Source organism: Esox lucius, chromosome 20 (assembly GCF_011004845.1).
Source record: "Esox lucius isolate fEsoLuc1 chromosome 20, fEsoLuc1.pri, whole genome shotgun sequence".
NCBI lineage: Eukaryota > Metazoa > Chordata > Actinopteri > Esociformes > Esocidae > Esox > Esox lucius.
Window position 1 is genome coordinate 19,345,174 of NC_047588.1, and position 17,613 is coordinate 19,362,786.

The 17,613-nt window shown below is 40.9% G+C and overlaps 1 protein-coding gene across 4 annotated transcripts in view; it reads left to right on the plus strand.

Moving 5' to 3' along the window:
• Positions 1-17,613, plus strand: part of rims2a (regulating synaptic membrane exocytosis 2a) — a 193,429-nt gene that overhangs the window by 57,652 nt on the left and 118,164 nt on the right. The gene's annotated exons all lie outside the window — the stretch shown is intronic.

Consider the following 17,613-nt stretch of genomic DNA (forward strand, 5'->3'; position numbering starts at 1 on the left):
AGCAGTTCGGAAGACTGAAACGACTATGAATCTTACTAAAACTGAGGATGAGCAATGTGATCTAGGTAGGGGGCCTATGTACTGTCGTATTTACACAGGCCTACATGATATGTTTTACTAACTAATCTAGGAAATTCAGCACAAATACTGTCCAACCCTAACATGTATAATAGCCATAATATTGGCATATACTTATACAACACTGGATGTAATACAAAATGGTTTGTGTGCCCTCTGCCCTAGAGCAGTACTTACAGAAAAATAGCTATTCTGACTGAACAGTGTTTTGTGTTCTGCCCGGAATCCTTGACCTGCTCAGAATAGAAGCTCTACAGATCTAAGGGTGGGATGTAGTATAGCTAATGCACCCACAGTGCTTCTGGCAACTACTGGACGTGCCTGGTTTTAAGGCATATAGTATCTTCAACCTGGCTTTCTTTCCACTGACAACTGGATGTGGAGACCCCTCTAAGACATTTGTTTTACTCCTGTTACATTAGGTTAAGGGGAAGTGAAAGTGCAGCATACCATACAACATAACTACTATAAACTACTAGGCTACAAAACATGCCTAACTAACCTATACAGTATAACATGCCTATACTATACAACTAATCTATACAGTATAACATATATATACTTTACAACATACCTATACAAAATATACATATACTATACAGCATATCTATACAAAACATACATATTCTATACAACATACCTATACAAAACATCCATATACTATACAACATACCTATACAAAACATACATATAGAATACAACATACCTATACAAAACATAGATATACTATACAACATTTCTATACTATGAAACAAACCAATACTATTGACATGCCTATTCTATACAACTAATCTATGCAGTATAACATACAGGTGCTGGTTATAAAATTAGAATATCATCAAAAAGTTGATTTATTTCAGTAATTCCATTCAAAAAGTTAAACTTGTATAATGTATACATTCATTCCACACAGACTGATATATTTGAAGTGTTTATTTCTTTTAATTTCGATGATTATAACTGACAACTAATGAAAACCCCAAATTCAGTATCTCAGAAAATTAGAATATTGTGAAAAGGTTCAATATTAAAGACACCTGGTGCCACACTCTAATCAGCTAATTAACCCAAAACACCTGCAAAGGCCTTTAAATGGTCTCTCAGTCTAGTTCTGTAGGCAACACAATCATGGGGAAGACGACCATTGACACCTTGCACAAGGAGGGCAAGACACAAAATGTCATAGCTTAAGAGGCTGGCTGTTCAAAGAGCTCTGTGTCCAAGCACATTAATAGAGAGTCGAAGGGAAGGAAAAGATGTGGTAGAAAAAAGTGTACAAGCAATAGGGATATCTGCACCCTGGAGAGGATTGTGAAACAAAACCCATTAAAAAATGTGGGGGAGATTCACAAAGAGTGGACTGCAGCTGGAGTCAGTGCTTCAAGAACCACCACGCACAGACGTATACAAAACATGGGTTTCAGCTGTCGCATTCCTTGTGTCAAGCCACTCTTGAACAAGACACAGCGTCAGAAGCGTCTCGCCTGGGCTAAAGACGAAAAGGACTGGACTGCTGCTGAGTTATGTTCTCTGATGAAAGTACATTTTGCATTTCCATTGGAAATCAAGGTCCCACAGTCTGGAGGAAGAGAGGAGAGGCACAGAATCCATGTTGCTTGAAGTCCAGTGTAAAGTTTCCACAGTCAGTGATGGTTTGGGGTGCCATGTCATCTGCTGGTGTTGGTCCACTGTGTTTTCTGAGGTCCAAGGTCAACGCAGCCATCTACAAGGAAGTTTTAGAGCACTTCATGCTTCCTGCTGCTGACCAACTTTATGGAGAAGCAGATTTCATTTTCCAACAGGATTTGGCACCTGCACACAGTGCCAAAGCTACCAGTACCTGGTTTAAGGACCACGGTATCCCTGTTCTTAATTGGCCAGCAAACTATGCCAGACCCAATAATGCAGAAGAGCTGAAGGCCACTATCAGAGCAACCTGGGCTCTCATAACACCTGAGCAGTGAGACTCCAAGCCACGCCCCATTGCTGCAGTAATTCAGGCAAAAGGAGCCCCAACTAAGTATTGAGGGCTGTACATGCTCATAATTTTCATGTTCATACTTTTCAGTTGAACAACATTTCTAAAAATAATTGATTTGTATTGGTCTTCAGTAATATTCAAATTTTCGGAGATACTGAATTTGGGATTTTTATTAGTTGTCAGTTATAATCATCACACTTAAAAGAAATAAACATTTGAAATCAGTCTGTGCGTAATGAATGATTATAATATATAATATAAGTTTCACTTTTTGAATGGAATTACTGAAATAAATCAACTTTTTGATGATATTCTAATCTTATGACCAGCACCTGTATATATATATATATACTATACAACATACCTATACAAAACATAGATATACTATACAACATATCTATACTATGAAACAAACCTATACAACTAATCTATACTAAAACATATACAGTTGTAAGTTTGCATACCCTGGCAAAAATTGTGAAAAACCTGGGCTTTCCAGCACAACAATGACCCAAAGCACAAGACCAAGTTGACCCTGCAGTGGTTGCAGCAGAAAAAGGTGAAGGTTCTGGAGTGGCCATCACAGTCTCCTGACCTTAATATCATCGAGCCACTCTGGGGAGATATCAAACATACGGTTCATGCAAGACGACCAAAGTCTTTACATGACCTGGAGGCATTTTGCCAAGACTAATGGCCAGCTATACCACCTGCAAAAATGTTATGGCCAAATAGACAACTACAGTGGGGAAAACAAGTATTTGATACACTGCCGATTTTGCAGGTTTTCCCACATACAAAGCATGTAGAAGTCTGTCATTTTTATCATAGGTATTCTTCAACTGTGAGTGACGGAATCTAAAACAAAAATCCAGAAAATCACATTGTATTTGATACTTATATCATGCAAAAAAAAATACAAAAGCAGAACTTATTATTTGGTACAGAAATCTTTGTTTGCAATTACAGAGATCATACGTTTCCTGTAGTTCTTGACCAGGTTTGCACACACTGCAGCAGGGATTTTGGCCCACTCTTCCATACAGACCTTCTCCAGATCCTTCAGGTTTCGGGGCTGTCGCTGGGCAGATTTTCGATTGGGTTCAGGTCTGGAGACTGGCTAGGCCACTCCAGGACCTTGAGATGCTTCTTACGGAGCCACTCCTTAATTGCCCTGGCTGTGTGTTTCGGGTGGTTGTCATGCTGGAAGACCCAGCCACGACCCATCTTCAATGCTCTTACTGAGGGAAGGATGTTGTTGGCCAAGATCTTGCGATAAATGGCCCCATCCATCCTCCCCTCAATACGGTGCGGTCGTCCTGTCCCCTTTGCAGAAAAGCATCCCCAAAGAATGATGTTTCCACCTCCGTGCTTCACGGTTGGGATGGTGTTCTTGGGGTTGTACTCATCTTTCTTCTTCCTCCAAACACGGCGAGTGGAGTTTAGACCAAAAAGCTCTATTTTTGTCTCATCAGATCACATGACCTTCTCCCATTGCTCCTCTGGATCATCTAGATGGTCATTGGTAAACTTCAGACGGGCCTGGACATGCGCTGGCTTGGGTAGGGGGACCTTGTGTGTGCTGCAGGATTTTAATCCATGACGGCGGAATGTGTTACTAATGGTTTTCTTTGAGACTGTGGTCCCAGCTCTTTTCAGGTCATTGACCAGGTCCTGCCATGTAGTTCTGGGCTGATCCCTCACCTTCCTCATGATCATTTATGCCCCACTAGGTGAGATCTTGCATGGAGCCCCAGGCTGAGGGAGATTGACATCATCTTGAACTTCTTCCATTTTCTAATAATTGCGCCACAGTTGTTGCCTTCTCACCAAGCTGCTTGCCTATTGTCCTGTAGCCCATCCCAGCCTTGTGGAGGTCTACAATTTTATCCCTGATGTCCTTACACAGCTCTCTGGTCTTGGCCATTGTGGAAAGGTTGGAGTCTGTTTGAGTGTGTGGACAGGTGTCTTTTATACAGGTAACGAGTTCAAACAGGTGCAGTTAATACAGGTAATGAGTGGAGAACAGGAGGGCTTCTTAAAGAAAAACTAACAGGTCTGTGAGTGCGGGAATTCTTACTGGTTGGTAGGTGATCAAATACTTATGTCATGCAATAAAATGCAAATTAATTATTTAAAAATCATACAATGTGATTTTCTGGATTTTTGTTTTAGATTCCGTCTCTCACAGTTGAAGGGTACCTATGATAGACCTCTACATGCTTTGTAAGTAGGAAAACATGAAAAAATTGGCAGTGTATCAAATACTTGTTCTCTCCACTGTATACATATAAATATATTAAAAAAAAATTATATTCCAGATATATATGCATGTATATTTTACTACATATCTGTACTACAAAATCCCTATACTTAGGCAATAAAGCACGAGGTGGTATGGTGGTTTATGTCAAAAATACTAAGACTAAGGCTGCTCATAGGCACAATGCATACAACCTACCTACAAAACATAACTATACTACAACTCTGTTTCCCAAAACAAAAAAACTGAATGCTATAATGTGCAAATAATTTATCCCTATAATAAATTGAAAATAGTACAAAGACAACTTTCAACATATGTTGCTCCAAAACATGTATATATTGTTCAGCATTAATTGTGCCTTCACAAGTATGCAAGTCACCCATGCCATGTGAACTAATGCACCCCAATACCATCACGGATGCTGGCTTTTGAACTATACACTAATAACAAGCCGGATGGTCCCTCTCCTCTTTAGCCTGGAGGTTGCAGTGTCCATGATTCCCCACCAAATTTCACATTTTTATACGTCAGACCACAGGACAGTTTTCCACTTCATCTCAGTCCATCTTAAATGAGCTTGGGCCCAGAGAATGCTGCAGCTTTCTAGATCTTGTTCATATGGTTTCTTCTTTGATTGGTAGAGTTTTCACTTGCATTTGTGGATGCTGGGATGTACTGTGTTCACAGACAATGGTTTTCAGAAGTGTTCCTGAGCCCATACAGTGATTTCCACTACATAATTGTGTCTGTTTTAATACAGTGCCATCTGAGGACCCAAAGATCACAGCTATCCAATATTAGTTTTCCCCTGTCCCCTGCATTCAGAGATTTCATACCAATACTAAAACATAGACATATTTTCAGCATACCAATACTAAATCATACCTACATTATAAAACATAACTATACAATAAAACATTCTATAAAGCATGCCTATACTATACAGCATACCAATACTAAATCATACCTACATTATAAAACATAACTATACAATAAAACATTCTATAAAGCATGCCTATACTATACAGCATACCAATACTAAATCATACCTACAATATAAAACATAACTATACAATAAAACATTCTATAAAGCATGCCTATACTATACAGCATACCAATACTAAATCATACCTACATTATAAAACATAACTATACAATAAAGCATACTATAAAACATGCCTATACTACACAGCTCCAGACAAAAATAAGAGACCGGTGCAGTGGTCTCTTATTTTTTTCTGGAGCTGTATAACATACCTACACTATGCAACATACACTATGCAACATTACTATACTATTCAACATTGTTTATATAAGTTCAACATTGTTTATGAAGTACAACATTTATGCTCAGAGTAGCAGTAGCGAGAGGACCTCAGATACTTACTGCGTGCCGTTCGGATAACAGTTTTGTATTACCAACTGTAGTGGGGCAACTACAGCAGATCATGGTGGTGTGGTTCTTTTATGATCATCAGTCAATATTGCTATAGGATTCAGAATTGACACTATTTAAAAAATGTGATTCAGGACAGAATATGACAGAATATGTGATTTGGGTCAGAAAATCTTTATCATTAACTAATGTTAAAGTAGCAAATGTTAGAACGCTGTATTTTCAATTTAGCCTTACAAATATGCAACAATGTGATGAAATTGCACCTACAACACTTGGCATACCATTTGAAGCTTTACAAAAGGATTTCTAACAGACTCAGACTTGAAATGGGACTTGAACACACAGGGTCTTGGGACTCGACTCGGACTACGTCACTGTCAGCAGCCATTAGTGTGATCCTGGGCAGTACTGTACAGAATGTTCTCTCTCTTTTTGTCTCTGTTCCTCTCTCTCCCTCAGTCTTTGTCTGTCTTTCTGTCTCTTTCTGCCTCTCTATTTCTATCTCCTTTCCTCACTCTTTTTCTCTCTCTCCCTCCCCCATCTCTTTCTGTGCATGCTGTTTGCAGGCTCACTAATGGGTTTAGATCCAGCTCTATGTATTATATATGTGTTTGTCAGTATATGTCCTAATGGTGTCCACAATCTGTTCTTAGAAGTCCTGACTGAATGGTTCTGTACTATATGGGGGGATGCTCTGTTCTCTGTTAATTCTGGTCTTTTGTCTGCCTGCTTCACATTAATGAAGCTATTCTGACCTGCTATGGGCTGGCCCAACAACAGAATTCAGGAAAATCCTGCTTTGTTCTAAAACAAGCCCACTGACAAAAAAGTACAAAAAATACAATTCTCACTGAAGGCATCAAAACTATGAATATGGAATGAAGTACTTAACAAAAAAGTGTGAAATAACTGAAAACATGTCTTATATTTTAGATTCCTCAAAGTAGCCACCCTTTGCTTTTTTGATAGTGCTGCAAACCCTTGGTGTTCTCTCAATGAGTTTCATGTGGTAGTCACCTGAAATGGTTTTCACTTCACAGGTGTGCCTTGTCAGGGTTAATTAGTGGACTTTATTCCCTTATTAATGGGGTTGGGACCATCAGTTGTGTTGTGCAGAGGTCAGGTTGATACACAGCTGACAGTCCTATTGGACAACTGTTAGAATTCATATTATGGCAAGAACCAATCAACTAAGCAAAGAGAAACGAGTGGCCATCATTACTTTAACAAATGAAGGTCAGTCTGGAAAATTGCGAAAACTTTGAATGTGTCCCCAAGTGCAGTCGCAAAAACCATCAAGCGCTACAACGAAACTGGCTCACATGAGGACCGCCCCAGGAAAGGAAGACCAAGAGTCACCTCTGCTGCTGAGGATAAGTTCATCCGAGTCACCAGCCTCAGAAATTGCAGGATATCAGCAGCTCAGATTAGAGACCAGCTGAATGCCACACAGAGTTCTAGCAGCAGACACATCTCTAGAACAACTGTTAAGACGAGACTGCGCGAATCAGGCCTTCATGGTCAAGTAGCTGCTAGGAAACCACTGCTAAGGAGAGGCAACAAGCAGAAGAGATTTGTTTGGGCCAAGAAACACAAGGAATGGACATTAGACCAGTGGAAATCTGTGCTTTGGTCTGATGAATCCAAATTTGAGATCTTTGGTTCCAACCGCTGTGTCTTTGTGCGACGCAGAAAAGGTGAATGGATGGATTCTACATGCCTGGTTCCCACCGTGAAGCATGGAGGAGGAGGTGTGATGGTGTGGGGGTTCTTTGTTGGTGACACTGTTGGGGATTTATTCAAAATTGAAGGCATACTGAACCAGCATGGCTACCACAGCATCCTGCAGCGACATGCCATCCCATCCGGTTTGCGTTTAGTTGGACCATCATTTATTTTTCAACAGGACAATGACCCCAAACACACCTCCAGGCTGTGTAAGGGCTATTTGACCAAGAAGGAGAGTGAAAGAGTGCTGTCACTGGACCTAAACCCAATCGAGATGGTTTGGGGTGAGCTGGACTGCAGAGTGAAGTCAAAAGGGCCAACAAGTGCTAAGCATCTCTGGGAACTCCTTCAAGACTGTTGGAAAACCATTTCAGGTGACTACCTCTTGAAGCTCATCAAGAGAATGCCAAGAGTGTGCAAAGCAGTTATCAGAGCAAAGGGTGGCTACTTTGAAGAAACTAGAATATAAGACATGTTTTCAGTTATTTCACAATTTTGTTAAGTACATAATTCCACGTGTTCATTCATAGTTTTGAGGCCTTCAATGAGAATCTACAATGTAAATAGTCATGAAAATAAAGGAAACACATTGAATGAGAAGGTGTGTCCAAACTTTTGGCCTGTACTGTATACTGTTCAAAAGTTTGGGGTCACTTAGAAATTTCCTTTAATGTCCATTAAAATAACATCAAATTGATCAGAAATACAGTGTAGACATTGTTAATGTTGTCAATGACTACTGTAGCTGGAAGTGGCTGAATTTTTATTGAATATCTACATAGGCGTACAGAGGCCCATTATCAGCAACCATCAGTCCTGTGTTCTAATGGCATGTTGTGTTTTCTAATCTAAGTTGATCATTTGATCACTTAGCCATAAAAGGCTAAATGATCATTAGAAAACCCATTTGCAATTATGTTAGCACAGCTGAAATTGATTAAAGAATCAATAGAAGAAGCAATAAAACTGGCCTTCTTTAGACTAGTTGAGTATCTGGAGCATCAGCATTGCAATGAAGGCTATTCCTGGTGAGAAATTGCCAAGAAAATTAAGATCTCCTACAACGTTGTGTACTACTCACTTCACAGAACAGCGCAAACTGGCTCTAACTTGAATAGAAAGAGGACTGGAAGGCCCCGGTGCGCAACTGAGCAAGAGGACAAATACATTAGAGTGTCTAGTTTGGAAAACAGACACTTTTCAGGTCCTCAACACCAGTCTCAACGTCAACAGTAAAGAGGTGACTCCGGGATTCTAGGCAGAGTTGCAAAGAAAAATCCATATCTCAGCCTTGCTACTGAAAAGAAAAGAAGAACATTCCTGAGACGCAGACCAAATGAAAAGATGCTGGAGGAGTGCTTGACGCCATCTGTCAAGCATGGTGGAGGCAATGTGATGGTCAGGGGGTGCTTTGGTGGTGGTAAAATGTGGGGGATTTGTACAGGGTGAAAGGGATCTTAAAGAAGGGAGGCTATTACTCCATTTAGCAAAACCATGCCATACCCTGTGGATGGTTCTTGACTGGAGCCAATTTCCTCCTACAAATGGGCAATGACCCAAAGCACAGCTCCAAACTATGCAATAACTAATTAGGGAAGAAGGAGTCAGCTGGTATTCTGTCTATAATGGAGTGGCCGTCACAGTTACCGGATCTCAACCCTATTGAGCTGTTGTGAGAGCAGCTTGACCGTATGATATGCAAGAAGTGCCCATCAAGCCAATCCAACTTGTGGGAGGTGCTTCAGGAAGCATGGGGTGAAATCAGATTACCACAACAAATTTACAACTAGAATGCCAAAGACCTACAAGACTGTAATTTCTGCAAATGGAGGATTCTTTAATGTAAGCAAAGTTTGAAGGACATTTTTATTTCAACTAAAAATCATTATTTCTAAACTGGTCAGTGACTATATTTCGTATACATTTTGCTATATTTCCTATTCAAACTCATTTCATGTATATTTTGACAATAAAACAAGGACATTTCTGAGTGACTCCAAACTTTTGAACTGTTATGAATGTGAAAAAATTAAAGTACATTCAACGTAGCATTTCCGTTTCATATTTCATGAGCTGAAAAAGATCTCAGATGTTCCATACATACAAAAAGCTTGTCTTTTTTTTACACAAATCTGTTTACGTCTCTGTTGGTGAGCATTTATCTGCCAAGACAGTCCATCCACCTGACAGATGTGATATATCAAAAAGCCCTTGACCTTACTTTAGTTGGGCTTCTTAACTGACTTTAGTGAGCAACTGCTCAGTGGCCAGTGGCACGCGGGAGAATTGTGAATCAGGTTCTCTACCTCTCCCCAGGACCAGAGTGAGCACAGCCTGTCCTCTCTGGGTAACGAGGTTGGCCTGTGACGAGTCTCTGTGGTCATACTGTGCTCATTGAGTGTATACGTAGTCAGGTTCATCATCATTTTGTAATCAGCATCTGTGTATTGACAGTCAGCCACTGTGCACTGTCTGTTTAGAGCCAAACAGCACTGAAGTTTACAGTGCTATGATATTTTATAATGTTTTCCCAATAGGTTTCTTTCTGTTTGGTTATACTTTGTTCATGCCAGACTGTCTGAGATGGGTTGGTAGTGGTTTGATTGGTAATAATCTGGTCTGGTCAGACTGTCTGAGATGGGTTGGTAGTGGTTTGATTGGTAATAATCTGGTCTGGTCAGACTGTCTGAGATGGGTTGGTAGTTGTTTGATTGGTAATAATCTGGTCTGGTCAGACTGTCTGAGATGGGTTGGTAGTTGTTTGATTGGTAATAATCTGGTCTGGTCAGACTGTCTGAGATGGGTTGGTAGTGGTTTGATTGGTAATAGTCTGGTTGGGCCAGATTGTCTGAGATGGGTTGGTAGTGGTTGGATTGGTAACAATCTGGTTGGGCCAGATTGTCTGAGTCGGGATTGGTAGTCTTTTGTTCGGGTGGTTATAACATTTGTCTTTGTCTGTCTCTATGTTTATCCATCTCTTTTTCTCTCTCTATATGTATATATAAATAATATAAATGGTTATGGTTATGTCCATGATTTTATTTATATTTATTAATATATAAGCATGTGTATTGCATTGCCCTCTATATCAAAAAAATATATATTTTTTTATCTACTTCAGTTATCTAACTGAGGTAAAATTGTTCGAGGAAAAGATGGACTCTTAGTCAATAAAAATATTTATCAATGTGTGTCACAATTATTGGCACCCCTGCATTCAGTACTTTTTACACCCTCTCCTTGCCAAGATAACAACATTGAGTCTTCTCCTATAATGTTTGATGAGATGAGTGAACACATACTACACCATGGGGAGTAAGTTCTTTTCTGTGAGACCATCCCTCTGGCCAAAGTACTCTATCCAGGCACTCTGGTGCGTGTTTTGCCTAAAAACAGGCCTTAGCGGTAGTATATTGGCCATATACCACAACCCCCTTATGCATTTTCATTAAATATACAGTCTTGTGCAATAGTATGTACACCACATGGAAAAACTTTTTGGTCACATGGATATCTAAACCAAATTCCAACCACATTCATTGATAAAGTTAATTCATTGATAAACCCAATATAACAATTCACATACATTTTTTTTTAACTCTGAAACCATGAAAAGGAAATGCAGTTTTCTTATGCATAAATAGTAAGTGCACCTCTACCTTTACCATCACATAAAATGGCTAAAATAAGAATCAGGTTCACCAAAACAGATTATTAGAGCAAAAGATGTTTACAAAAGTTTCTAAGAAAGAAGGGACCAGGGAATTCTGCCTACTATAAAGAACAGAGGGCATACATGAGCAGGGAACACCAGCTATTGAAGCTAGGGATGTAAATATGTTTTCTGCACTATAAGTATAATCTTTCAGTGTCATTTGGTAAATGTGTTTACCTTATTCTGTTAATTGCGTTGAAGTGACGATTAAATACAATATAAAAATGTGACTGAAAGATGAATATTAGACAAAAGTGCAGAATGTCACCTTTTATTTCTGGTTGTTTCATCACAGATGTGTTTTTCCAACAAAGAGTAACAGCACTTTCAGAGTCTCGCTAAATCAGGGGTGTCCAAACTATTCCACGGAGGGCTGTGTGTCTGCAGGTTTTCGCTCTCTCCTTGTACTTGATTGACTAATTAGGTTACTAATTGGTTAGTTTCTACCCTCACCTGGTTGTGTAGTTGTGAACTGGGAACCAATTTATAGGAAAAACCAAAAACTTGCAGACACAGACGGCCCTCCGTGGAATGGTTTGGACACCCCTGCGCTAAAATTAATGCGAGTACTCAGACCTTTCCAGAAGGACTGACATGTATGCTAAACCATATGTCTTCAAACCCTCTCCTGGGGACCCACACAGCCATCTCACATTTTAGTTTTAGCCCTGAAATAGCTCACCTGATTCAACAGGTAAGGGCTTGTTAATTAGTTAAAAAGTTGATTCAGGTGTGCTAGCTCTGGGATACATCTAATAGATGAAATGGCTGGGGGGTCCCCAGGAGAGGGTTGAAGGCCTATGTGCTAAACTCTATGTAAATAATTAGCATTTTATTGCTTGAAAAAATATAAACCTGAAATAAAGAGTCAACACATTCTAGTATAGTCAATGTAGCCTAATTGTGTATAGTATGTGCCAACGTAATTCTTATGTTATGTAACCGGGCTGTAAATTTGCTCCATCTACTGCAATTGTGTGATATGTATTGCTAGGTTATGCTGCATATACAGTCTTTCATAATTGCATTACGGTCATCTGAGACACGTCTTTAATCGCTGCGATGGGAGAGTTGCTCTCTCGGTAGATCCGGTCTGATATGTTATGGTGCCTATGACAATATTCATTTAGTTTGATTGTCATATAATAATATTTCTATCCAATTACATTTTAGTCACAGTGACATAACTTTTTCAACACTTTCTATACATATACATTTTTCTTCCTCTGGCGGAAGGCTAGTGGGCTGATGGAGGGGAATACCCAGAGGCTACATCAGGTGACTAGGGTGGAGAAGTGTTGGCCCAGGAAAGTCTTGAGAGGCAGACGAGGAGGAAGAGGAGGCCGGTGGGGAGGAGGCTGTCATACCGAGGCATCAGTAACTATGGTGACTGATGGACACAGAGTGAGACATGGATGCACGCAGAGATAAACAGACAGAGACAGACACACAGACAGACATTTAGCAGCTTCTATACATTTGTGATCTGACTGGGGGTCATATTCCCTACAGTTCACTGCCTATAAAGCCTCTAGCCAAAGGTAGGGCTCTATTGTGCGTAGGATACCGGGTGGGGGTGTACTGGAACAGGAGAGCATCAGGATTCTGGAAGATGGGTCTGCAATGCTCTCACTGTCTTAGCATCAGGATTCTGGAGAATGGATCCGCTCTGCTCTCACAGACAGTCCTATCTTAGCATCAGGATTCTGGAGAACGGATCCGCTCTGCTCTCACAGACAGTCCTATCTTAGCATCAGGATTCTGGAGAACAGATCCGCTCTGCTCTCACAGACAGTCCTATCTTAGCATCAGGATTCTGGAGAATGGCTGGAGTGGTGGTTGGCTCTGTGGCCAGATAAGCATCAGGCTAATTTAATGTTCTGGGCTCAATGCCTGGTTCTAACAGACGCTGAAAGAGACAGGGAGAGAGAGGAGAGAGAAAAGGTAGTCTTTTATACAGAAGGGTAGGGCTTTGGTGGTGGGGTACACATTATGTCATGTCAAACACATACCTGTAATGTGGCTGCGCCTAGGAATGACCTCTGTCCTGAGGAGTTGTGTGTGATGGTCACATCTAGGCCCTTTCATGCTCACATCGCTATGCTAATTCATTCAAAAGGACTGTGTGTGTTAAAGCGAGAGGGCATCAGCTTTATCGTGTCACTAATGGCCTGGATAAGAACAGTAAGGTTTCAGTAAAAGTGCTTTGGAGGCCTTCTTTAGTGTATGTGTAGTGTATTGTTTGTGGACATCCCTCCTTGTCTTCCACTGCCCGAGGTCCCAAACTCTGTCTCTGCACTGATGGTACTCATGAAAAGAACTGAGTGCCATTCAACATGTTGTGTGTGTGTGATAGAGAGAGAGATGTGTAGCTCAAAGTTGCATGTCTGTTCATGAATTTGAAGCCTGTCCCAAGGGGCAATTTTTTCTTTGAAGAAGCTTCTCTCTCTGCTGCAAAACCAGATGTCTCTTTTCATCCTTTTCTGTTTTTTCATTAGTACAGAGAAGGCTGATGCACTGACAGACTGCATGATGTACATACAGCACCACACTTTAGACACTGTCACATATATGCTACACCTACAACCCTGTTTCCTAAAAAGTTGGGACGCTGCGTAAAATGAAAACAGGAAGCAGTGATGTGCAAAATAATTTACCGCTATATTTAATTGAAAATATAAAAAATATATTGTTGAGCATTAATGGCGCCTTCACAGATGTGCAAGTCACCCATGCCATGTGCACTAATGCACCCCCCTACCATCATGGATGCTGGGTTTTTAACTGTGCGCTGATAACAAGCTGGATGGTCTGTCTCCAGCCATCCAATATTGGTTTTCAGCCTTGTCCCTTGCATACAGAGATTTCTCTGGATTCACTGAATCTTTTAATGATATTATGTACTGTAGATGATGTGATCCCCAAACTCATTGCAATTTGACGTTAAGAAACGTTTTCTTAAATTGTTGCACTATTTGTCCTTCAGAGTGGTAAACCCCTCCCCTTCTTAACTTCTGAAAGAATCATCCTCTCTGGGATGCTCTTTTTATATCCATTAGCATAACACTTTTCCGTTCTTTTGTTGCCCCTGTCCCAACTTTTTTGAAACGTGTTGCTGGCAACAAATTTAAAGTAGGCATATATTTTTCAAGAAACAATGACAATTCTCAGTTTCAACATTTGAATTGTTTTCTTTGTACTATTTTCTATTGAATGTAGGATTTAAATGATTTGCACATCATTGCATTCTTTTTTTCTTTACATTTAACACAGCGTCCCAACATTTTTGGAAATAGGGTTGTAGTTCATTTTGTTCTAACTATCTTCTTAACATCTAATTAATGCACATAGGCTCACAAGCGTGCTCACACACACAAACATAACTTTCATCAATGTCTGTGAGGGGCCTCGTTAGCTGACATAAAAAAGAATTTGCTTACTGTAGTGTGTGTGTGTGCGCGTGCGGGTGTGTGTGTTTCTTACACTAAACACTACTCACATTGAGCCTAATAGCGCAGCATTATCTTTTGGGGGGCTGATGAATGCCCATTATACTGTGGCTTTGAACCAATTTTGTTTCTATTTCATGCTCAGATTGATTCAATTACCCAGAAACACATGAAAACCAACGTAATAAAGAAATCATCAAAAAGCTTCATCTGAACATCTGCTTCCATCCAGTGAGCTTCCAATCCTCTTCTTGGATACTGATGTTATTTTGGAGGCTCAGTGAGACTAATTATTGCCATATCTCGCAAATATTGCCCCATAATGCACTGGGATATGAGTTTCTGTCTCTGTCTCCCCCGCAACCAGCTCTGTGCAGAAGGAAAGGGAAGGGGGGTGGGGGGGGTGGGGGGGTGGAGAAGAGAAGCTGAAAAGTGATCAAAAGCTCCTCTTCCTAACAGGCAGAAGCTGAGTCAACATGAAGTGAACAAAACTCCTTTCCTCTCTTCTCTCCTCCCCTCCATTTGTTATTTCTGGTCTACTGTGTGACTGCCCAGCATTAATGGGTATAATGTTTATTTATGTTTACTAGTTCATTAGGTTTTAGCATAGCAGTTGATTTGATCTCTGTGGGTGTTGGTGAAAGACCTCGAATGTGTTGTATTTTTGACCATGCAGACAGGCTCCTCAATCTGACATGATCAACTGCTTAATGATGATGTTCTCTGCACTGTTCTTGTCACCTGCTGGAGCCTCAACTGGTTTCAGCTGCACCACTCTGCAGTTCTCTTTAGCCAAACTTGAAGGGCATTTTGGAATTTGATGGTAACTGTTGTTGAATATAGAACTATTCCCTAACTGCGCCCTCTATCCTTCAGGGCTATTATGATCACTGGCAGCCTGCATGTATCAGGGGCTGTGCCCCAAGCCTTTACAATGAGCTGCCCTGAGCTCAAGAATGGCTTTAGATAGAACATCATTTTACTCATTCAGACAGTGAAATGCTAGCCTGGTCAAAGATACGTTTCCTTTCCCAACTAGTTACTATAGTCATTGTGGCGAGACAGCACAGACAGCACAGACAGCACAGACATTGCTGGAACTAGGTTTAAGACTGTGGGGCTCAGCCTCTCATGACCACTGAGTGTACTGTTGACACACATAGCGCCTCCTACACAGTCGGTCCAACATCATGTCAAATGGGACTCGAGGGGCCTTGGCCGTTAGTATCTCATAGCAAGTAGATCTCCTGAGAGAACCAAGTAATTCTTGCAGCAGATAAAGGCCTATAGACACTGATCATTCCGAACCTCTGACATGTAAATGTCCTGGTTTAGTTTCTGCCATGAGGCAAAACATTTACTATGTTGTTAGGTGTTTCCATAAGTGATCTCCATCTGTAGCATGTGATTGCTAGCCTGTCAGACAGACTGATAGTGATCTCAATCTGTAGCATGTGGTTGCTAGCCTGTCAGACAGACTGATAGTGATCTCAATCTGTAGCATGTGGTAGCTAGCCTGTCAGACAGACTGATAGTGATCTCAATCTGTAGCATGTGGTAGCTAGCCTGTCAGACAGACTGATAGTGATCTCAATCTGTAGCATGTGGTAGCTGTCAGACCGGCAGACAGACATATAGTGATCTCAGTCTGTAACGTGGCAGCTAGCCTTTCAGACGGCAGACACTCAGATAGAGATCACCATCTGTAGCATGTCGTAGCTAGCATGTCAGACAAGCAGACAGACAGATAGTGATCTCCATCTATAACATGTTGTAGCTATCCTCTCAGTTGGGCAGACAGACAGAAAGTCATCTCCATCTATAGCCTGTGTTAACTAGCCTGTCAGATGGGCAGACAGACAGATAGTCATCTCCATCTATAATGTGTTAGCTAGCCTGTCAGATTGGCAGACAGACAGATGATGATCTCCATCTATAGCATGTGTTAGCTAGCCTGTCAGACGAGCAGACAGACAGTGATCTCCATTTATATAATTTGGCAGCTAACCTCTCTGACACTGTCAGGGATGGAATTGGCCTTATGTATACAATGCTTCCTGCCTTAGAGCAGGGCCCATCTTGGTGGTTGTCCTGGAGGGCCATGGATATTTCCATTGCCTCCTAGCTCCCCACAATGGGAGCTGTGACGGGCCTGGAACCAGAGAATTACAGATAAAACTCACATATACCACAAGTCATCTGTGGCTGGACATCACCTTGCCTTACCTTCCCTCTCCTCTGCTGATCTCACCCCACCTTCAAACTGTTCCCCCGGCTGCAGCCCAAAGGCATCCTATTCCCTTTAAGTGCACTGCTTTTGACCCAAGCTCTCCGGAGTTCTCCATAACTTGCCTTCTTCTGTCAATTGCTGCTTGTATGGGAAGAGGGTTGAGATGGAATCAGTAAGTGATATTGTAAGTACTATTAGTCTTGATTTGATTATGCTTTCAGAGAGATGCATTGTGGTGACTTGGCCATCTGGTCTGGATGGATGTCCTCAGTATCCCTGGCCCTCTGTTTGTAATTGGAGAGTGCTTAGGGTGCATCCCAAATGGCAGGTTATTCCCTTGATAGGGCTCTGGTCAAAAGTAGGGTATTATAGTACCGGGTTTCATTTAGGACTCAACCTAGACCCTTCTTTATTGGCTGCCAACTACCTGTATTATTTAGATCATATGAGCTGCAATATACAGTCATCACTGCACAACCTATAGTGAGACGTATACTAACATCTGTCAGAGATATCATTAACAATGTCAGAATGGCCTTGTTGATCAAACAGACAATCAGTTTGAATCAGAATGTCAATAGAGGTGGTCTGAATTGTCAGCCACTGTCTTCCAATGCACCTTTGAAGAAGTCATGGAAAGCATACATCACAGTGACTCTTACTGGAATGCTTTTTAGCTTCATTTTGTATAATTGATGACTGTTAAAAATAGATGCCGTACTGGTTATCTTGAACTGTGCATAGTGCCCAAGACAATATCCAATGTC